Source organism: Schistocerca piceifrons, chromosome 2, assembly GCF_021461385.2.
Source record: "Schistocerca piceifrons isolate TAMUIC-IGC-003096 chromosome 2, iqSchPice1.1, whole genome shotgun sequence".
NCBI lineage: Eukaryota > Metazoa > Arthropoda > Insecta > Orthoptera > Acrididae > Schistocerca > Schistocerca piceifrons.
Genome location: NC_060139.1, coordinates 208,174,610 through 208,199,549, shown reverse-complemented (window position 1 = coordinate 208,199,549; position 24,940 = coordinate 208,174,610). Strand labels below are relative to the sequence as shown.

Genomic DNA, 24,940 nt, shown 5'->3' with positions numbered 1-24,940 from the left:
TCTTCAAGCCTTTACGAAAAATTAGATCCCGTTACGTTTAAAAAGCACGGTATACTAACTAGTTACATATCCCAATCTGATATTTCTAAAGCGACATCTACATTGCCTATCTGTACGCAGTGCCCGGATTTCCTGACATTAAGTAGTTCCGATTCCAGTTTAACTCATACTCTAGAAGCATAAGAGATCATACATTTGAACCAGTTTCTCACGCGAACTAACTTTTTGATTGAATGAGTTCTAACTAACCTTGTTCGCGATAGAGAATTTTATGTAATTTCATACAAGTAACAATAGCCAGCCAGCGTGAATGAAAAACAATATGGTGAATGAGTTTATCATTGGGTTTGAAAAATGCTTTTTAGGTTCATTCAGTTGGGAAAGACATTCTTCACGTACCAGCGGCTGTATGGAAGTGATGAATATGTCTGCACTGTTTAGGGGTACGGTATATACGCTTTCTAGAGAAGAACAACGAAGCCCATATTGCGTGCACTTACTCCGAAATGTTGATAAGAGTGGAAGTACGGTGCAGGCTGACGATTGCACGTAGCATTGTGACACGAAACAGCGGGATAAGGTTTTAAGGCAGAAAGCACGAAGTGCTGGGGTGAGATACCTTTGTCGAGGACGCTGACCTTTGTCTGCCTTTGTTGAAACACGCATTGCGTGCCTGCAGTGTGTGTGAGAGTGTTTCAGATTCGTTAAGTTGGCTTCGACAATTGGAACCGTGATGGAGAGAAAGATAGATGGAATAATTTTAAACTACCATAACGTGAAAAAAGAAAAGTAGAGTCGTAAGTTATTTAAATGAGGGTGTATACGCCCCGGGACAACCGGAAATGTTTTCAGCTGGTAGAAAACTGGGAAAAACCCAGAAATTTTTTAGAATTCCAGGAATTCTTAGTTTTGAATTAAATTTTTGTAATTATGACTGGTTTGAACTGATATTCTAATAAAGAATTTTACTTTAGCCCACTACTGTAGAATAAACATAAACTAGAGAAAAACACCAATGTAAAACTTAAGTTGCAAAGAAAACGCACCATTTACAAAAACAAAACACAGTGAGCACATGAGTGTTCGCCGAAATCAAAATGTGCCAAAGGCTTCTAGAAGAAGGCTATTCAATACTTCATAACAACTGATTTCGATGATCGTGGCGTCACAACTCTTTTTCTAACAGATCGCGGGAAAATACTGCAAATGGTGGTTTGAGAAGCGTCACTTTCAAAGTAATTTTCCTTTTACAGACGATGAATTATGTTAGTGTGAGAATGTGCGATAAATTTCTTAATGACAGAGAGTTTGACTGTCATACTTTGACGACCAGCCATTTAGAAAAATTTCTGGCCCGGAAGGCAAGACATGTATGTTATCATTTAAAACGTTACTGGCACGTTTGTGTTTGATATACCTTAAAGGGCAACACACGCAAAAAAGACCACTATAAAATATGAAAGCTTAGCTTTTCTTGTAGCTATACTGTACGTATATTAATTTAAACCATGAACTTTTTCTATTTGTGTATTGCTCTACTTAACAGTGATGTTGCTATTGGCTGACTACATCAATTGCCCTACAGTCTTAATATCTTCTTTCATTTGCTGGCGAGATAAAGTGACGTGAGCTATGATTGGCCGACAAAAGCGCATCGCAATCAGGATTTCAGTGATCCGGAAGCTAACGTTCTGTGTTTGTTGTAATTCGGGTTTTTACTTCCACAATATGAAAATATGCAGTGTACGTGTTGCTGCGCATCAATAACCTTCCCAAAACGCGCCCCTGAATTGATAGTTTTTATAGTTCCTGGGGAAAGTATACTGTCACTTAACAAAGACAAGTGTATTTTCACCCAGTAAAATGCATAGTTTCAGCGGGCAAAATCCGGGAATTTTTTTGTCCTTGTCTGCGTATACACCGCGTTAATGTAAATTCCCATAGTGAGGAAAGAACGTTGCCCGTCCTCGGCTTTCAATACTGTAATTTCCTCAACTAACTATTGAAGTGTAAAGATGCGCGCGCGCGCGCGCGCGCGCGCGTGTGTGTGTGTGTGTGTGTGTGTGTGTGTGTGTGTATGTGGGGTTCGCTAATGCATCTCCTTTACTAAACAAGTGCTCATAGCTCTTGAGATACTCATTTTAGAGCCCATGTTTACTGTACTTTCTTGCTTCTAATGATAGTTCCTGTCATATCCCTGAATATTGACCATTCTTCCTCTGACACCCTGCATAGAATGCAATCTGATGTTATGTTGTCGAAATTCCACTGTCAGTTAATAAAATAAAGTCTCCTTAAACCAACTTGTCTTAAATGATATGTTCGCTCTTATAAAGAAAGTATTTTTATTGTTATTAACGTATTTTACCTCCGACACACATTCTTTGTTTAACGTAAGTTATTTGAAATATCTTGTTGGGGAATAGGTGACATCTTTGCTTGGAGGATAGAGTCCACACTGTAAACAAAAACATCACATGTCTGAGGTTGCAACTGAGAAATTTTATGAAGTGCTTCTGTGTCATAGTGGTTTGTTTAGGGTATGCTTGCTGTTTAAACTTCAATAGTTTCCTCGTCTTGTAAATGAATAAGGGCCAAAACAAGATGGAACGCTGTTCACGAGAACAACTGTAAACGTACATTACTCTTTCACTTGACATTTCATCACCTCGCCTGGATACCCGAGCGCATTAGGACGCCATTTCTGGCACCAGACAGAATGCCCCTTGCGAATTTACAACGAGGGCCAGCCTGGATATTTTTAGGCGGTGTTCCACATCCCACTAGGTGAATACTGGGCTAGTATCCACGTTCCGCCTCACTTACAAGATTCGCAAACATTTCACTATGTTCTCGCACTTTCACCTGGAATTACACTAGCCGCAGACAGATGGGGTACACAAATTCAGTGCTGGGGGATGGTGAGAAGGTGTGACGACAGAAGGAGCACCCAACCACCTTTTTTACCTTAGCAGACCTTTCCACATGTCAGCGGTTGCCTGTTCTCAGATACCAAAAACTTCTGTGCTGCGATCGTTCCATGGTACTTTCCTATCTTTATGCCTTTGCTACGGTTCCCATCCACGTTGTTCTCTGCCTCCCTCGGCTCCTTCTCCCTGGCGGAGACCAGATGAGCAAACACTGCGGCCATCGTTGTTCTTCCATCCGCCGGACCTGTCCGCGCCATCTCAGTGCTCGAACATCAATCCTACCTGTAACTGGTTCCACTGCATCCGTATATGTTCTTACATTTTCGTCCCTCTTCTACCACTGAAACTGTAAAATCCAGAACAACATGTCAACCCCGTGAAGACAAAGACGAGGAAAACAAATAAGAAGACTTTATGTCTTACCAGATGTAGGCACATCATGGAACACAGGAGGTCTCTAGCCTTCCCTCCTACTTTCTGATGTATAAGCTGCAATCAAATGATAACCGAACACCCGACAGTGTTCTGCTCACGGGTGACTTTAATGCCAGGATTGGAAATCGAACAGAAGGATATGAAAAGGTTATGGGTAAATTTGGAGAGGATATGGAGGCCAACAGGAACGGGAAACAACTCTTGGATTTCTGTGCCAGTATGGGCTTAGTAATCACAAACTCCTTTTTTAAACATACGAACATTCACCGGTATACTTGGGAAGGCAGGGGAACCAGATCTGTCATTGAGTATATAATATCAAATCAGGAATTCAGGAAGGCTGTGAGGGACACACGTGTATTCAGGGGATTCTTTGATGACACTGATCACTATTTAATCTGCAGTGAAATTGGTATTGTGTGGCCGAAAGTGCAGGAGGTCAGGTCCATATGTAGGAGGATAAGAGTGGAGAAACTTCAGGATGAGGAAATCAGGCACAAGTACATAACAGTGATCGCAGCAAGGTACCAGTTAGTTGAATGTAGTCAATTACAGTCATTGGAAAAGGAATGGACAAGGTACAGGCAAACAGTAGTAGAAGTGGCTAAAGAATGTCTTGGAACGGTAGTGTGTAAAGGTAGGATGAAGCAAACAGCTTGGTGGAATGACACAGTCAAGGCAGCCTGTAAAAGGAAAAGGAAGGTATATAAAGAATGGCTACATACTAGAACACAGGTAGACAGAGAAAGTTATGTTGAAGAAAGAAACAAAGCCAAACAGATAATTGCAGCATCCAAGAAGAAATCGTGGGAAGACTTTGGAAACAGGTTGGAGACTTTGGGTCAAGCTCCTGGAAAACCTACAGCCGGCCGGTGTGGCCGTGCGGTTAAAGGCGCTTCAGTCTGGAACCGCGTGACTGCTACGGTCGCAGGTTCGAATCCTGCCTCGGGCATGGATGTGTGTGATGTCCTTAGGTTAGTTAGGTTTAATTAGTTCTAAGTTCTAGGCGACTGATGACCTCAGAAGTTAAGTCGCATAGTGCTCAGAGCCATTTGAACCATTTGAAGCCATCCTGGAAAACCATTCTGGAGTGTAATTAGCAGTCTTCGAAAGGGAGGTAAGAAGGAAATGACTAGTATTTTGGACAGGCCAGGAAAACTGCTGGTGAATCCTGTTGATGCCTTGGGCAGATGCAGGGAATATTTTGAAGAGTTGCTCAATGTAGGTAGAAATACGATCAGTAATGTTTCAGATTTCGATGTACAGTGGGATAGGAATGATGATGGAAATAGGATCACATTTGAGGACGTGGAGAAAATGGTCAATAGATTGCAGTGCAATAAAGCGGCTGGGGTGGATGAAATTAAGTCGGAACTCATCAAATACAGTGGAATGTCAGGTCTTAAATGGCTACACAGGATAATTGAAATGGCCTGGGAGTCGGGACAGGTTCCATCAGACTGGACAAAAGCAGTAATCACACCAATCTTTAAACATGGAAACAGAAAAGATTGTAACAACTACAGAGGTGTCTCTTTAATCAGCGTTGTGGGTAAAATCTCAGGTATTGTTGAAAGGGAAGTGCGAGTATTAGGTGAGGACAAATTGGATGAAAATCAATGTGGGTTTAGGCCTCTTAGAGGTTGTCAGGACCAGATCTTTAGCTTACGGCAAATAATGGAGAAGTGTTACGGGTGGAACAGGGAATTGTATCTATGCTTTTTAGATCTAGAAAAGGCATATGACCGGGTTCCTAGCAGGAAGTTATTGTTTGTTCCACGAGATTATGGAATAGGAGGCAAACTTTTGCGAGCAATTAAAGGTCTTTACATAGATAGTCAGGCAGTAGTTAGAGTTGACGGTAAACTGAGTTCGTGGTTCAGAGTAGTTTCAGGTGTAAGACAACGCTGCAACCTGTCTCTACTGTTGTTCATATTATTTATGGATCATATGTTGAAAACAATAGACTGGCTGGGTGAGATTAAGATATGTGAACACAAAATAAGCAGTCTTGCATATGCGGATGACTTAGTTGTGATGGCAGATTCGATTGAAAGTTTGCAAAGTAATATTTCAGAGCTAGATCAGAAATGTAAGGACTCTGGTATGAAGAAAGTTTCAAGTACTTGGGATGCGTATTCTCATAGGATGGCAACATAGAACTGTAAGCGAGGTGTAGCAAAGCTACTTCAGTGAGCGCTCAGCTACGATCTACTCTCTTCTGCAAGAAGGAAGTCAGCACGAAGACTAAGTTATCTGTGCACCGTTCAATCTTTCGACCAACTTTGTTGTATGGGAGCGAAAGCTGGGTGGATTCAGGTTACCTTATCAGTAAGGTTGAGGTTACGGATATGAAAGTAGATAGGATGATAGCAGGTACTAGTAGATGGGAACAATGGCAGGAGGGTGTCCACAATGAGGAAATCAAAGAAAAACTGGGAATGAACTCTATAGATGTATCAGTCAGGGCGAACAGGCTTAGATGGTGGGGTCATGTTACACGCATGGGAGAAGCAAGGTTACCCAAAAGACTCATGGGTTCAGCAGTAGAGGGTAGGAGGAGTCGGGGTAGACCAAGAAAAAGGTATCTGGATTCGGTTAAGAATGATTTTGAAGTAATAGGCTTAACTTCAGAAGAGACACCAATGTTAGCACTGAATAGGGGATCATGGAGGAATTTTATAAGGGCGACTATGCTCCAGACTGACCGCTGAAAGGCATAATCAGTCTTAAATGATGATCGTCGTATCACTCAGAGAGAAACTGAAAGTACAATTGGCATTTCACAGGAACTAGTGTGTCACCTTATTGCTTTGCTTGGCTGTCGGAAGATCTGTGCACCATGGGTACCCTTGATGCTGACTCCTGTAATGAAAGCGCACAGACTTGAAGTTTGCCAGTAACTCCTCTCGCGTTACGAGAATGAAGGTTAACCCTTTCTCCACTCTGTTGTGACAGGAGACGAAACGTGGGTACACCTTTACGACCCGGAGACGAAACGTCAGTCTATGGAATATCGACACAAAGACTCGCCCCAGAAAACAAAAATTCAAGACGCAGCCCTCAGCTGGAAAAATCATGGCCACAGTGTTCTAGGACGCAGATGGTGTTAACCATGTTGATTTCCTTGATCGTGGAACAACAATCAATTCAGAGCTTTACATCACAATGCTGCGAACTCTGAAACGACGGCTTACAAGGGTTCTAAAGGAAAAGGGAAATGTTTTCCTGCAACATGACAATGCCAAACCACCCCATTTCACGTGCCACCACAGTAGAACTTAAGAGACTGAATCTCACCACCGTCCAGATTTAGCATCATCTGACTTCCATCTGTTCCCGATAATGAAAGACGATCTGTGGGAACATCATTATGCTTCTGATGAAAACATTGAGAGAACTGTGAGACTGTGGTTGCGGAAACAGAGTGTCGACTTCTTCCGTGGCGGCTTCAGAAAACTTGTTCATCGTTGGCAGAAATGTATCCAATTGGCTGATGATTATGTGGAAAAGTGAATATTGGTAATTAAAGATCACATTTTAAATATTATTTCTGCGTTTGATTTATTAAAATTTTCCCATCCAAACCCAATTAACGAAGGTAGAGGCATTACTTTTCATTCAACCCTCGTACAACTGCACCTACCCTTGCATTACCTTGTCCAACTGAAGCCGACGTACACGAATTTATTTCTTCAGGTCGCCAAAGATGTGAAAAATCACACGGCGAAATATCAGGACTATACGGAGGATGTTCCAGTGTTTCCAAACCAAATCACTGAAGCGCAGCTTCTACCGACTGGCAATGTGGGGGCGGACATTATCGTGCGACAGGATGACTCCTCCCGGCAGCATTATGACAGCTCAAGGGAAAACAGCAAAGCCACAGTGGAACCATCTCCTCCACCAAAGAAAAATCAGAGCTGTTCACTACAATCCCGGTAAGGTCGTTAGGACGTTCTTTGAGTTCAGGGACCCTCTACTCGTCGAGTTCCTTGAGTGTGGAACTACACTTTTCAGAAACTGCGAGGCACCATAAAGTCAAAACGCCCCGGAATGCTGTCGGACTGAATCATTCTGCTGCAAGATAACCCCCCCCCCCCCCCCACACACACACACACTGCCAATCGGACGAAGGCTATGCTTCAGTGATTTGCTTTGGAAACAATGCAACATCCTCCGTACAGTCCGGATCTTTCACTGTGTGATTTTCACATCTTTGACGAACTGAAGAAATAAATGCGTGGACGTTCTATGAAACAGGAATTGATCGTTTCTTCTACTGTGGGATAAATGTCTTAACGCCTGTGGTGATTAGTTTTGAACGAAACCATTAAATGGTCGCGTTGTGGTGGGTGTTCGGTTTTCATTTGATTACGCCTTATTATTCAATATTGCTTTACAACTTATCCATTGATCGCTTAGTGTGTTTTATCACTAGTTTTCGTTGCTTTCGCCTTTACTTCGTAAGGCCGATAGGCTTTAGTGGGATATAGACGACAATCCATAGTTTTCTCATTGTTTTTGCCACTGCCTGTTACATGATGTTTTATGTGTAATGTTATTTACTTTATTTTACTGCGTTATGTGCAGATAGGTCAAAAATGTGTTTCTTGTATTCAGGGACGTGAAGATGGCGCCGAAATCGCATAATTGTTGTAAAGTAAGACCTTTAAATATAGCTAAAATATTCATTCACGTTCCAAAAAACATAACACCTTGCGCTCCGTAGCCTATCTGAAGATGCATATACGAATTAGAAGAGTGCATTGGGTAACGGGAGAAGTGTCAATGGGCATGGTTGTACTAGAAGGATCCTTTAACCCTGGCGTTGTCAAACGGAAAAAGAATCGGCTGGGTGAAATTTTTGGCCTATCGTGCACTGTTCCACAACAGTCAACGCTACTGCTATTAATGAATGTGCGAGCAAGGAGTACATTATTAGGATACAATGTTTCGTCGACTACAAGAGTGTTAGAAAAGTAGCTCAGGTGCGGAAACTTGGCTGCGACCTGTTCAAAAGAAGCGTTCCACTATTTTCTGTAAGTGATTTTGTGAAACGACAAACGGATGGGGATCTGAGCACAATACCTCCCAAATGCGACCTAAGTACCACCTCGCTTGGTGCGCTATTCAGTGTCTCCTCAATAAACACCATAAGTATATAGGACCATTGCAGGCGAAGGCTTCCAACTTAAAGATGCCCGAAATTGGTCCTGTTCGGTTCAGCCATCTAATCGGAAGGGTTTTCTTGCTCCGCGCACAGTGGCAGTCGAAGTAACTCCAGGCATATCGCCGGGAAGTGTTTAGCGACCCATTTTGTTTATCTTGTAAATTAAAGACCTGTTAGACAATATAATTAATATCTCCAACTTTCCGCAGACCATGCTGTTATCTATAACGAAGTACTATCTGAAAAGTACCAAAGTGCATCTGCGCGATTATTTGTGCTCGTCCTACAGAAAATGCCCACTCACCTTGTGGTGAATTTGTTCTTCTGCGGTTCGGTGCACACTGATTTCCTGTTATAAGCGAATGGTATTCTTCCACTGTAAGTAGCATTATATGGATCCAACTAGGTGACGAACGTATTTTAGTATCAGATTAACAGAGCAATTAATTGAAAGTTTGTGAATGAAAACTTCAATGTATTGTGTCTTGTTTGATACAGAAACACTGCCAAGCCAGTACTAATCGTAAGTTACAGTTTCGTCATTCACACGTATCACACTCACCTGCAGTAGCCAGCTTGTGGTAATTAACTAAACCCGTTATCAAAAGGATTACCAAACGGATTACCTGTGACAGAACGCTTGCTCAAATATTACACAGTTTGACCGCTATAAATATTCAGTTTGCGGTCACGTCTCGTATAATACGCAACGCGGATTTTGGTTATTCAAAAGTCACAGTTTACGTATTACATCGGAATTTCACGTGTTTGTCTTTTTTCACACGTCCGCGTCCACTTTGCGGCACTCCTCGATCAAGTTTTAATAATTATTCCACAAAATTTTTGCCTCTATTCAGAGTTCCTTATATCCACGTACGAGCATGATCGCGGCTGACCTCCGAACTGAACTTATCGACCTCACAAAGTAATTCTCTTAGCCCACAAAATACACGCGAACGTACTGGCCTCTGATTAGCTTATGCACTTCATAGCCAATCCAATATTGGTATTAAACCGCACAATCCCTTGTCTTCTACTTTTAACCAATGAACAATTTATCAAAAGAACTAATTTGTAAAATCCACCAACATAAAAATAACGCGCTCTATAAATAACAAAATTATCGTAAAATGTAACTTGTTTTCTCAGTCCCATAAAAATGGCTAGTTGCACTCAACAATTTCCCCTGAGTATGATTCACTCTCTCAATATACAGCTCTCACTCTGACGTATACTCAGCTAATAGACATAACAGTGTTCATTTACTTAATACTTCACATTTCCACCATCATTCACAATAATAAGTAAACAAATTAGAAATAATTAATGAAAGTCATAACAATGGTAAGTTAGAAGTTCCAAGTTATACTGTTGTAACTACTTGATAATTTCATAGTTCGTAAGATATTGACACCTTTCGGCCACAGCCGAAACTACTTGCAACTAGCTACTGGCTCCGAAAGCATCTGTCATGCGAGACATGGCTCATGTATGAAGCTGTCTGCCTGCTACCGTCTATTACTTACATAGGCGCGATGAAAGGTGTTACGCTTCAACAAACATATTCAGTCAGGTCTTTATAAGATTTCCAGTTTTTGCGAACACTGACAACTTGCTTTGAATGTAAACAATATATTGTAGTATCCTGTTACTATGACATAAGAATTCACCATTTACGATCAGTCTGTAGTGATATGTAAGGTAATGATCACGTAGGTTCAGTTACAGGTAAGGCACGAGACAGGCAGAATTTCGTTCGTTGGAAATACAAGGGAAAATGCTGTCATTCTACAAGGACACTGCTTTTAAATCAATTGTGCATACCCACTTACAATATTACACGAAAGTATGGAATTCATACCACGCAGGACTAAGCGACATTGACGGGGGGGAGGCGAGGGGCGAAGTTCTTGCCATCCTTACTAGATGCACGAATTACCATCGTCACGCGCTCTCACTCAGTAAGGCAGTGTGGAGAGGTCTGGAACCGAACATAGGCCACTGACTCAAAGTGTTTTGATCAAACAGCTTATACCTCCACACCTAATCCCCATGTCGGCAAAATACTGGGGGTAAAAATTTCTTCCACCATCAAAACTCTGGTCGTCTATCGCCGAATGGAACTCCAACGCACAGGCGTGCATTAGCAACATCAGATACTGGGTTGTGTATCATTGAACGTTAAGTCAGCACCTCTGTTACGCACTTTCGCTAAACCATTTTAGGAGGCTGCACTTCCAACTTAAGATACATTTTGACCTTAGGTAACACTCAGGGTGCAGCAGTGGTCTCAAGTTGTGCTGAGATCGCCAATTTCTGCTTGTCTGACGCGGCTGAAGAGTATATTAACGTGCTGCTGCCGTCTGTAACCAGAATGAGGGGCGTACCATTTCCTTGGCCCATCGGCACTAACACTGCCACCTTGGAACTAACGCACTAGGCAATTCTTTTGAATGACTTTCCAGTGTAACGAAGGCTTAAAATGTGACTCCGGTGAATGTCAGTTCATTCGTTGGCTGCACCCTGTTGCATTGACAATATGTGCTGTCCTACTTTTGTTGTAGAGATCGTCAGTCCTAAGCAGCTCTTCACTATAGTCTATTCTGTGCAAGTCTCTTTATCTCTTGAATAACTACTACAACCCACTTACTGTCTTCCAACCTTGCTCTCCGTCCGCAGATTTAACCCTCACACTTCCCTCCATTATGAAACTAATCATTATTTGAAGCCTCAGAAACTTTACTGTTAATAAGCTATAAATTTCTTCTTTCTTCAGTTCGATCCAGCACCTCCTCATTAGCTAATCGATCCAAAGATCTAATTTTCAGTACTTTTCTGCAGCTTCACATTTGAAAAGCTTCTATTCTCTTCTTGTCTGAACTGTTAAATAAATGTCGTGTGACTAGGGCCTCCCGCCGGGTAGACCGTTCGCTGCGTGCACGTCTTTCGATTTGACGCCACTTCGGCGACTTGCGCGTCGATGGGGATGAAATGACGATGATTAGGACAACACAACACCCAGCTCCTGAGCGGAGAAAACCTCCGACCCAGCGGGGAATCGAACCTGGGCCCTTAGGATTGACAGTCTGTCGCGCTGACAACATTTTTTTTTTTTGTCGATATTGAGCGTTGCGTTTTGTGTGGGCGGACGCCACAAGACATCCGTTCAAGTTGAGCGTTGATTCCTTGACTCAGTTTTTTTATTACAGAGAGCACGCAGCCCTCTGACCGAACACGCTGAGCTACCGTGCCGGCATCACACAGCTACGGGGGCGGACACCTGAACTGTTTATCGTCCGTGTTTCACTATTGTACAAGCCTACACTCCAGACAGATACCTTCAGAATATACTTCCTACACTTAAAGTTATATTCGATATTAATAAATTTCCTTCTTTCAGAGCTCCTTTTCCTTGCTACTGCCTGTCCTCTCAAATTCGGTCATCATGTTATTTAGCTGTGGAAATAACAAAACTCAGCGACTACCGTTAGTGTCTCATTTTCTAATCTAATTCTATCACAATCATCAGATTTAATTATTTCTACATTTTATTACCGTTGTTTTACCTTTGGGACATTCATCTTATAAACCTCCATTCAGGACAATGTCCATTCTTGCTAATACTTAGCCATCTCTGATAGAATTACAATGCCACCGACAAACATAAAGTTTTTATTTCTTCACTCCTGACATAACTTCCTAATACTTAGATTTATAATAGATGTTAACAAATTAGTCTTTTTTAGACATGCTTCTTGCTATTCCCAATCTGCATTGCCAGTTTATCATTCTATATCATAACTGAAATAGCGAACCACTATTGCAGTGAAACAAACGTAACCGTTATGGGCTTAGCGGCTTCTTTCGTCACGTCAAGTCGGCTCTTGAAGAGAGACGCAAAATTTTTCATGAAATTTTTTTTGTCTAAGGAAGTGGCATTAAGTGTGCCACCACGTGATGGCGGGAAGTAGACGCAGACTTGCAAGTAGATCAGGTGGCGAGGTATCTTCTCTTGGCTAAGCATTGTCATTGAGTGACCTGAGACAAAGATAGCTGAACTGGCACAGTGCGTATTGTTCTGGTATTGTGCTATCAGCAAGTAGATCTCTAGCTGTAAACAAACGGCGTGATGCCGGGGCGGCTTACGTACTGTTAGGCAACACCGGTGGCCGACAATTCACGTATGTACTACAGGGTTCGTACGGTCCTATACTACGAGTTATTGCAGCTACGTCTACAGATGTATTTCGCAAGCAGGGTGTCCCAGGAGGAATGGTTAATATTCAGAAATATGACAGGAAGCATCATTCTAAGCAAACAAATCTAGTAAACATGGGCTCTAAAATACATAACTCAAGAGCTGTGAGCGATTCACTACCTTCGTTACTTCTTTTGTATTGCAGCCTGTTTCCATATTTTGGGAGGAAGTAGTATGGAGAAAAGCAAGACAAAATTGTCTTGTAAACATGAACTCTAAACTGCGTACCTTGAGAACTTTGAGCACTTGTTCAGTAGCGAAGATGGAACAAGTACTCATAGCTCTTCGGGTTCGCATTTTAGAGCCCATGTCTGCTGGACAGTTTTTCTTGTTTTCATCCATACTAACACCTCTTAAAATATGGAAAGCAAAGATCTTCCAGTAGAAGAGACTTATTTCACAGTGTGAAGACGAAGAAATGCTCATAGCTCTGAAGGTCCATTAGACTGTTTTGCTTCGAATGATCGTTCCTGTCTTATCCCTGAATACTGACTATTTCTCCTGGAAGACTCTGTATAGTGCATGGCGGAGCACACTTCGTACCAGTGTCTTGTTAGCGATTTCCTGTTCTATTCTACTCGGGTACTGAGCAAGTGGGAAATGTCTCTTTACATGTCTCATCTCATATTCGTACTTTTCGGACAATGTCAGATACGATGTGTAGTTGTGCAGTTTTACGAGCGCTTACTGAAAAGTGTCAACGGCCTTGCCGCAGTGGATACACCGGTTACCATCAGATCACCGAAGTTAAGCGCTGTCGGGCGTGGCCGCACTTGGATGCGTGACCATCCAGGCCGCCCTGTGCTGTTGCCATTTTTCGGGGTGCACCCAGCCTCGTGATGCCAACTGAGGAGCTACTCGACCGGGTAGTGGCGGCTCCGGGCAAAGAAAACCATCGTAATGACCGGGAGAGCAATATCTGCTTAGAGAGTTTAATTTATTTTTCGTGTCTGTCAATTTTTTATGTACTTATTTATTTGGTCTGATTAGGGACAGCAGGGGCTCTGTTACATCGGACCAGGGTTTTACACATGGAGTACCTTTTTTACGATAATGATAGAAGCGAAGAAATGAATCAAAATTTGTTCGATTTCTTGACCCCGGGTCTCCTGTTTACTAAGCAGATGTATTAGTCATTACACCATCGTAGCAGTATAGGTAACACAGCTTCACAGACTACCCTAGTCCAATGGCCTCCCTAACACAAACTTCAGCTCACACCTTCAGCCTATTTTCCCCTTTTTTACATCATAGATTCCTAAGAAATAACTGTTTTGATATGACAAATAGCATTAAAATGATCTGAATGTCTGAAGTGGCACTGTGAGTGAATAATACTATGAACTAATGAAGTTAATTCTGACAGTATTGGTATTACTGCAGCTGCTGCTACAAGCCGGCCGCAGTGACCGAGCGGTTCTAGGCGATTCAGTCCGGAACCGCGCGACTGCTACGGTCGCAATTTTGAATCAGACATGGATGTGTGTGATGTCCTTAGGTTAGTTAGGTTTAAGTAGCTCTAAGTTCTTGGGGACTGATGACCTCAGATGTTAAGTCCCATAGGCAGGACGTATTTAAATGTTGCGATATGAAAAAGTGTAAAATAAATGGATCGATAACGTACAAAATAAACTAAATGAGCACGTATTGTCATTAGACTGTTGTTTTATTTCCTTGTGAACACTATTGAAATTCTCGCTCTATAGCCATTCTTTTTTTAGTGATTCGTTATTATCCAAATCACTGTCCAAAGAGCTGTCCTAAAAGAAATGAAAGAACAGCCGAATGACACAAGTGTAGTCATTTAGATGTGTCTACATGACTGTTACTTCCAAAAACAGGAAAAATCATAAAAAATAAGGATTTTCTTTAAACAGTTAAAGAGGCAATACGTCGTTCGAACCACTATCAAATGAAGGAACAGGTTGATGGGGCACCAGTCAAGACATACAGGTATAGGTAACCTGATGCTGGAATGAAAAGTAGGCAAGAAAATTATAGGGTCGGGCAAATATTACAATATGTAGAGTACATTACAGAAAATGTTATGTGTAATTAATATGCAGAAATTGAAAGATTAGCACGAGATGGGAAGAGATAAAGGACCTCACCACGCGAGGTATCTAAGGGATTTGCCTTTACAGATGATTACAGAAATGTCACCTCAGTTCATTTGCCCTTCTGACCACACATTTTCAACATTGTAACAGCTGGACACATAATGGTATAATGTTGAAATTCTTGCACTTGGATGTAAGTATTTTTAAGAACATGATCTGTATGGTAATGTGTGGTAGCAAGTCTGCGTAGAAGTGGTACTTATTGTATAATGTAGTTTCTAAAGTTCATCGATTACGATCGTTGCGTTCTAGATGCTAGCTAAACGGATAATGTCCAGAGACAATAAAGAAATAAAGCTTGTATACACACTCAGTGCAAAACTAACATAGGCATCTGTGAGAGCTCAGATACAGTGCTGAGAAAAACGACTTTATAATAAGGACAGAGAAGAGTAATGGATGTCGCATTGATAAAATTTAAAAAAAAAACATGGGTCAGAAACGCACCCTTGTGCAGCTACGGCGATAATACGACATACTAGCAGTGCCGAGCAAGCGGATATTTGTGCGTTTAAACTAAATTGCCCCAGCTAATACCTATTATGGTTAAGAACGTTAGTTTCAACTGGTCAGAGCCAGGCAAAATAAATTTTATCCATGACCGGTAACGTCAGAGGTGAATTTTCAATAATGTTTACTGGCTAAAGCTAGGCTATAAATCAACTGCGCAAAAAGTGCAGTTGAGCATAACGACCACAACGTAACGCAGCTACAGTTTAGTTTGATAAAACCGCATTACTAGACAGATTGGTAACCGGATAAACTTCAGTGCGCTCTTTGCTTATTGGCTATCAATTTAAGACCCTAGCTCCACAGCGGTGCATTTTCAAGAGATGGTAGTTTGGAAAATTTTGGTCCAAATCTCCTGTCCTGCTCCGACTTATCACACCGTTTCTCTTCACACTATGTACCTCTACTGTTTAGTACACCTGCTGCCTTGACAATGCAAAATATAGTCAATGTAAACCAGTGAGCCACCACAGAAATTGTAATTTCATTCTTATAACATTTTTGGCTTCTTGTATCCGTTTTGATATCTCTCCTAATTTATGAGTAATATTCAGTTGCTTTTATGACATTTTATATACCTTCTTTTTATACTTACTCCATTCACAACTGCATTTTTTCTAATTTTGTTTGCAGGTGGCTGGACGTTTTGACATCGTCGCAGGGAGAAACCAAGATAATATTTCCAGCATCGAAGGATTACATTATTCTGGCAGGTAAGAAACTTTGCCGATTCTTTCTTCTCATTTGTCCGAAACGAAGAGAGAATATACAACTTTTGTGTGTAATGATTTATCCTTTTGGTAAACGTCGTTACACAAAGGATGTTTCTTTAAAAGTGAGAAGAACGCTTGGATAGAGTTTCTCATATAAAAATGTTTATGTCAGTATGAACCCTTGATTTGATGCAGTCGTTCATAGCTACTGTATCTACTCAAGAAACACAAGTGCTTTTCAATCTTATTGAACGTTCATGAGTTGTTGTACCAGGTGGACTAACATATGCGGGAAACTGTTCCGGTTTGCGCATATCGGGGGACGTGCACTCCGTTCAAGTCCGTTTTGGAATACAACTTTTCCAGTTCAACATCGACATCTATATACCCACATCAAAAAAAGTTTTATATCATCTTGGTTCCGAGAGTTCCAGAAACTGTAGAGAAAATTGGAATCGAGATTAACATAAACATCATTTCCGCCCTTTTTATTGCTCATGAAAACCGCACATTCCATGTTGCACCACCAAACAGCGAGACTTTCAGAGGTGGGGGTCCAGATTGCTGTGCACACCGGTACCTCTAATACCCAGTAGCACGTCCTCTTGCACTGATGCATGCCTGTATTTGTGTCCACAAGTTCGTCAAGGCACTGTTGGTCCAGATTGTCCCACTCCTCAAAGGCGATTCGGCGCTGATCCCTCAGAGTGGTCGGTGGGTCACGTCGTCCATAAACAGCAGTTTTCAATCTATCCCAGGCATGTTCGATAGGGTTCATGTCTGGAGAACATGCTGGCCACTCTAGTTGAGCGATGTCGTTATCCTGAAAGAAGTCATTCACAAGATGTGCACGATGGGGGCGCAAATTGTCGTCCATGAAGACGAATGTCTCGCCAATATGCTGCCGATATGGTTGCACTATCGGGTGGAGGATGGCAAAATGGTTCAAATGGCTCTGAGCACTATGGGACTTAACATCTGAGGTCATCAGTCCCCTAGAACTTAGAACTACTTAAACCTAACTAACCTAAGGACATCACACACATTCATGACCGAGGCAGGATTCGAACCTGCGACCGCAGCGGTCACGCGGTTCCAGACTGAAGCGCCTAGAACCGCTCGGCCACCACGGCCGGCGTTCAGCGTGGCCCGGTTGCTTCTAAATACATCTCCGACAATTGTCTGGTTTAAGGCATATGCGGCACTCATCGGTGAAGAGAACGTGATGCCAATCCGGGGCTGCATGGTGTCGTGGTTGCAAAAATGGACCTCGCCATGGACGTCGGGAGTGATGTTGTGCATCATGCAGTGTATTGAAAACAGTTCGAATCGTAACACGACGTCCTGTGGCTGCACGAAAAGTATTATTCAATATGGTGGCGTTGCTGTCTGGGTTCCTCGGAGCATTAATCCGTACGTACCTGTCATCCACTGCAGTAGTAGTCCTTGGGTGGCCCGAGCGAAGCATGTCATCGACAGTTTCTGTGTATCTCCTCCATGTCGGAACAACATCGCTTTGGTTCACTCCGAAACGCCTGGACACTTCCCTTGCTGAGAGCCCTTCCTGGCACAAAGTAAGATTACGGACGCGATCGAACCACGGTATTGACCGTCTAGGCTTGGTTGAACTACAGACAACACGAGCCGTGTACCTCCTTCCTGGTGGAATGACTGGAACTGATCGGCTGTCGGACCCCCTCCGTCTAATAGGCGCTGCTCATGCATGGTTGTTTACATCTTTGGGCGGGTTCAGTGACATCCCTGAACAGTCAAAGAGACCATGCCTGTGATACAATATCCACAGTCAACACCTATTTTCAGGAGTTTTGGGAACCGGGGTGATGCAAAACTTTTCTTGATGTGTGTATACACTCCACATGCCACCACACGGTGCCTGGCGGACGGTATCTTTTACCATTAATTTTCAGTCGTTTTTCTGTTTCACTCGCAAAGGGAGCGAGGAAAACACGACCGTTTGTATGCTTCCGTACGAGCCTTGATTTCTCTATTTCTGCAGTCGTTAAGTGAGATGTACGTTGGCGCCACCCTTGTACGGAACAGTCCAGCCAAAGGAGAGATAGAGTAGAACTAATTTGTAGACGTCCAATCTCAGATGACTTAATCTCGTGTGACTTCTGTATCCGGAGTTATGCCGTGTGGATAGTTTAAACTAAACCTGAGATGAGCTATCGATCCTCGCTGGAGTTGTAGAAAGCGTTCAGCGTGGCCGGGTTGCTTCTAAACAAGTCTCCGACGATTGTCTGGTTGTAGACTAACGCCACACTCATCGGGGAAGAGAACGTGCTGCCAATGGAACCATTAAGAAGAGAACGAAGGCTGTCCCCCCTCCAAAGAACAGTAATGTAGCCACTAACTGCTTCTTACTGTATTACTACTAATTACACCCAACCGCCAAGACATCAACTGCTAACATCACTACCCATCTACACACGCTTATATCTATATGATTAGTAATCCAGTTACACATTTAAAAAATCAGTCACATAAGACAACAATTTTCAGTACGCTAGCACAATTCAAAAGCACTGTTTACAAAACAGAACCCCTGTTGTAATAAAACGGTTTCGATCCTGGTTGTCGTATCTAATGTAGTGTATGTAATGTACATACGACAGCCAGATCATTTATTTCTTGACTTCAGCAGAACTCGGCAACCTGAAGACGTTAAGGAAACGAAACCAGTCGTAACACAATGAATGTGTAAAAATATATCTGAGATGGTTTTCATTACTTAGTAACTTTAATTTCAAGACATGATGAAGATTATTCTCATTTGATCAGTACAGTCACGCGCGCAGCGATACGGACTTAACAGGCTTGGTTACTGACGTAACATTCACTATAGCACGTCGCACAAACGAACAAACAAGCCATTAGAGAACGCTCACAGGTTTCCATAGCACTGTGAATTACTACTTGCTGCAATTAACGCACCTTGTCAGAGTTGTAGCTAACACTGTACCTCGACTTGAATTCATGGTCATCGGAATACCGACATTAACCCAAAAAGCACTCAGCGCTCCTTGTAATCTGCTGAAGCCTTCAATGAGGTTTGTGCGCGTGGCCCGAGAAGACAACACCCGCTACCTCAAGTTTCTGCCCACCTTACAGCCGACCGTACTGACCGCTGTCCGCCCGGTACTGCTCCACACCAGTTCCGTGAGGCCCCTTGGCTGCTAGCAGACGAGCTCTCTTCGTGTCTCCAGGAACTGACCGCTCCCACGGCGACTCCTTGGACCAGCATCGCCGACACCCAATCGTGGGCAGTGCGCCAGACAACAACCTGGCACCGGCCCGCAACTTGTCAGTCACAACCCGCAGCGGCCTCCGATGCTGGCTCAAGTTGAAGTCGCCACTTCCTCTCGGTGCCGCAGACTCTTCCTCACTCCTCAGCACCTCCAGGCCCATCCCGCCGATCGGCAACCTCGGCGATCTCGTAGTGCCTGGCCCCTGGGTGTGTATTCTGTATCATTCCGCCATTGTGCCGATAGTTTCGGTACTCAAGAGCACCGAACAGTCTAGTATTCAAATTAGAGCCCCTGCGTTATTCAGTATGCATTTCGGAAGCGATACCGTTCGGGTCTAGAGAACCGAAACGCTGTTGTCGGTTCGCGTCGCGCAAGCCAATCAAAAGCAAGCGGCCGCAGATCCGCGCATGCGCACTGCAGCGCGCACAGCGCCACGAACACAAAGCGGCTAGCAGACGGCACAGGCACGCTATTCTCCGAAGTACCGAAAAGATATTCTGATATCTGTATTATGCAGATTGTCGTGAATGCCGCATTATGTCACCTTATTCTCATTCACACTGACATCGTGTTTTGGATTTTGACATCGTGTTTTGGATTTTACGGTTTGGAAAATGAGTTATGGATAGTGTGTAGTACCACATTGTACTAATACCTCTATAAAAACACCCGATAAATTGACTCTGAGAGTTTCAACGCATCAGAAGATAAACAGAATGTTGTTATAACTCGCTCCTAGAGATCCAAATGGTTAAGTAGCCCACTTCCCTATATGATACGTCAACGATTTAGGTCTGAAAAACAAAATTGAAAAAGCGCATTTTCGAGAGCTCCTGCAGTTCGTCGAAGTTCATAACATGCATTTCATGTATGAAAATGTTTCGTATATGGTGCTACAGTCTAAAAATATTACGGCGGAGGTTTTTCATCTCTGTCTACTGTTGTTGAGGATTCGATCGCAGATGAATACTTGTGACAAGCAAGATTATGAAGATGACGGCTGCTAGTTACATTCACAGTATTTTAAGTTGTGCTCTTAGATTCCTTTCTAACCGCATACTCGGAAACCGCTACATATACGGAAAAAATGGTGAATTATTTCCGACAAGAAAAAATATAGAGGCCACTGTCGGTTGTTCCACTCACAGCAATTTCATATTTCGATTTTTAAACATATAGAAATCACGGAATCATTACTGAGGAAGTACGCTCTTACGTGTAAGTGTTGCAGAAAAATCTTCACTTACACGAATAACATTGTCTTAGGACGTGTTGCATATATGAAGAGAAAAAAAAAAAAAGTATGTACCCCATCTATGTTCGAACCCGCGTCTTTGCATACCACATACGCGCGCACTAACCACTTTTTTTCTTTTTTTTCATTTTGTTCGGTATTGATCGTTGTGTTTGGTCATTGCGGACGTCGCAAGAAATCCTGTTCGGGTTCGGTGGTTGATCCTTCCACTCAGTTTTTTATTACAGAGGCTAACCAGCTCTCTGACCGAACACGCTGAGCTACCGTGCCGGCTTACTTAGCCACGCCAAACATCACCAAAGTAAAGCTCATACTTGTACTATTGCGAAGAGGAACGTAGGCTGACTTCGTTGCCAAACGGTGCTGCGTAAGTCATAAATGCGTGATAGTTTGGAAGGTTTCCAATGTCAGGCTTCACATAATTGCTTTCTATTGTTACTTGAAAGTTGTAAACACATTTCGATAATTACTAACTAAACCATTTGTGGGAAAAAGCACAGAAAGTCACTACTAACGTCAGTTCACACTCATGTAATATACGTAAGCAGAGCCGATGTCTTGATATTTAATAATCTTTAAACTCTTATTTGCATAAAAAATAAGACGTATTTTTCGAGAATATTGACCGAAAACGTTTTTTTATGTATTCACAGTAACAAACTAACCTAACCATATTTCTAACAAAGTAAAATAGTCTATTATGAACTCACTTTCCAACCGGATGCGTCCTCTGGTGATTCTTTAGTAACACTAAACGCAACGCTAAATCGCTAAATATGTTTAAAATAACAAATTATAGGTGTACATAAACCACTGCTCACCGATCGACAGGGCCACACCGAAATCCAAAACCTGTCGGTACAATTGTCTTAAAATCGGTGGGAGGACCATTCGGTAACAGGTCTCAGAAGCTTACAGAATAGGATATTTCGAGAAAGAACCGAAAATGACGTCGCTACCGAGACTAACCTACTACACCGATCGGTATGAACGATGCAGAATAGGGCCCCTGGCGAGACGCCGCGAAACTGCCAGTTGCTTCCACCGCGGCACCGACGCCGGCTTCGGTAAAATGTTGTCGGTTTCTTATCGTATTGCAGACTCACTACCGCCGTCCGTGCGCTCTCGCAGCTGCCGTTCGACAAGCCACAAGCGCGACAGTTTCGAAACTAAGAAATCAAGCATTTCCTGACCCTTGTTGGTATGATCTTTTTAGGGTTCTGTAACTAAATAGTAAAAGCGGAACACTTGAGGTTTGTTGGTTAATTTGGGGGAAGGGACCAAACAGTGAGTCATCGGTCCCATTGTATTATGGAAAGATGGGGAAGGAAGTCGGCAACGCCCTGTCAAAGAGACCATCCCGGAATTTGCCTGAAGCGATTTACGGAATCACGGAGAACCTAAATCAGGATGGCCGGAAACGGATTTCAACCGTCGTCCATCCGAATGCGAGTCCAGTATGCTAACCATTGCGCCACCTCGCTCGGTGAACCCTTAAGATTAGTTCATACTATATGTAAGTTTAACGTGGAGAGAGGAAGAAAGGAAAGGAAAGGGAGGAAATCACAGCTGTCAACAGCATCGACGCATTACGCGGAATCAGCGCCGACGAGTGAAAAATGTGAGTCGGACCGAGATTCGAAATCGGTATCTCCCTATGCATCTGACAGCAGTGATCCTCTGCCTTCCCTCTCTTTTCTTCGCCTATCCACCGTCAATTTACATATAATGTATAACGGATGCAGATTCTGAGTGGTGTCTGTTGTTTCGGACATGTCCGAAAGAACAGACACCACGCGTTCGTGTAATTCTCTCTAGCCGTCACGTCACGTCACGTCACGTCAAAACATTCCACACAGCATTTCAGATTGCCGGAGTTAACACAGGCTGTCAACGGATCATGAAATCACGTCACGTGACGTCAAGGTTTCTAGGAAAGAAAGTTTTCACTGTGGTGCCGTCTGCTAACATCGGAACTTAACCTATTTTCGACGCGCTCACTTATGTTTTGGTGTGCTTTTGTGTCTTCTCAACCTTTATTTTAATGCTGTGCTTAGTTTTCTTGGCAAACTGCTAATGTTCCGTGAAGGCTTCAATATTTTTTCAATTGAGTGTTCTTCCACAAGCGAGGACAGACATCTGAGAGCAAAAAATGTTTAGGTTTTACAGTAACAGAACGGAGCTGACACCCACTCGGTATATAAATAAAAACGTAAGTTGATGAAGCAGTTTAAATTAAATAATATTTTAAGTGGGAAAACCGGCTCTAACGAATGAGAAGAATACAGTTGCTCTGAATTTATTAATTACGTAAGAAACAAAACATGATGGACAACGTGAAATGTATACGCAGTTGCGAACATGGACAACCAGCAGCTGTACAGAGGGGTCCAAAAAAATGTATCCACTGTTTAAAAGTCCATAACTGGCAAACTAATTGATGGATTGATGGAGTTGTCTCATCTCTGGTAGTGTAATAGTTTGTAGTTCCGGCAATCGCCACACAAGTGTTCCATTACGTTGTTTTGTTTTGTCAGATGACAGTCGCCAGATAGTCAGTGCTTTGTTCTTAGTTGCACCTAGTTACTCGAGTAAACATGGCTGGCGCAACGCTTACATTCGATGAAAGGAAGTCAGTTTTGAAGTGGTATTTTAAGTACGAAAATATTAATGAGGTTCAATGGCAATGGCGAAATGAGTATCCAACAGAGCCACCGACACTTTAACGATTCGTCGCATTCGAGACAAATTTGAAGCCGAAGGTTGTGTTAAAGATGTACACAAACAACGATCTGGACGACGTGTAACAGTAACAAGTTCAGCTAACTCCCGTCGTGTGTTACAACAATTCACTCGCTCATCGCAGAAGTCTGTGAGACAGTGTGCCCGTGAAACTGGAGTGGGTCTCTCAAGTGTTCGGCGAATTTTGAAGACAGCGAAGTGGAAGTGCTACACCCCACGATTGCTACACGCAATGAACGAGGACGACCCAGATCGTAGAATGGAGTACTGCGAGTGGTTTACTGACATGGTGCGCAACAATGAAGAGTTTGCAGAGATGATTGTGTGGTCTGATGAGGCACAATTCAAACTCAGTGGTACAGTAAATCGCCACAATTGCATCTACTGGGCCGCCGAAAATCCGAACGTCCATGTAGACAAAGCTGTGAATTTGCCAGGAGTAAATGTGTGGAGCCGGCCGAAGTGGCCGTGCGGTTAAAGGCGCTGCAGTCTGGAACCGCAAGACCGCTACGGTCGCAGGTTCGAATCCTGCCTCGGGCATGGATGTTTGTGATGTCCTTAGGTTAGTTAGGTTTAACTAGTTCTAAGTTCTAGGGGACTAATGACCTCAGCAGTTGAGTCCCATAGTGCTCAGAGCCATTTGAACCAAGTAAATGTGTGGTGTGGGTTGTCTTACCGGTGCTTGATTGGGCCATTCTTCTTTGACGGCACAGTTACCAGTGAGGTGTACCTTTAGAGGCTTCAGACATCAATTTTACCTGCCATCCGAGACTTGTATGGAGACGGAAGAGTTTACTTTCAACAAGATGGTGACCCAGCCCACTACCAACATCGTCTTAGGGCGTATCTCGATGAAAATCTACCAGGAAGATGGGTAGGCCGTAGAGGTGCTGTGGAGTATCCACCACGTTCCCCAGACCTAACTCCTCTGGACTTTTACCTGTGGGGAACACTAAAGGACGTTGTTTATCGACAAAAGCCACGCACATTGGATGAACTTCGAGAATCCATCGTATATTGATGTGCAAATATTCAACTGAACACGTTGCAGTCAGTAGTACGTGCTGCAGTTCGGCGGCATCATTTGTGTGTCGATGTTAATGGTGACCATTTCGAACACCTACAGTGATATCTTTAAGCTGGACTTTAAGCTACACTTTCACCACAAATGAGACAACTCCGTCAATTAGTTTGTAGGTTATGGACTTTTAAACAGTGTGTAATGAAATGATGACTATGAAAATTAGTGCCGAACCGGGATTCGAACACGGATTTCTCGCTTATCCCGAGCGGTCACCTTACCGTTTTTTTGTTCTTTTTTTCAGTTTTGTTCGTTATTTTTCCTTCCATGTGGTCGTGGCGGACGTCAAATGACCCCCGTTGAAATGCATCGTTTATACCTTCATTCAGTTTCTTTGTTACAGAGAACAAACAGCTCTCTGACCGAACACGCTAAGCTACCGTGCTGGCAAAACGGTATCCACTGCACCAACTGCACAGCTACCATTTGGTTATCCGAGCACTACTCAGGGCTA

The 24,940-nt window shown here is 42.9% G+C and overlaps 1 protein-coding gene across 1 annotated transcript in view; it reads left to right on the top strand.

Annotated features, from left to right (window-relative positions):
- LOC124776562 (flocculation protein FLO11-like) overlaps positions 1-24,940 on the top strand; it is a 481,553-nt gene that overhangs the window by 331,544 nt on the left and 125,069 nt on the right. The window contains exon 2 of the mRNA XM_047251601.1: positions 16,060-16,139. The gene's annotated coding sequence lies outside the window, so the exon portion shown is untranslated. The remainder of the gene's footprint in view (positions 1-16,059; positions 16,140-24,940) is intronic.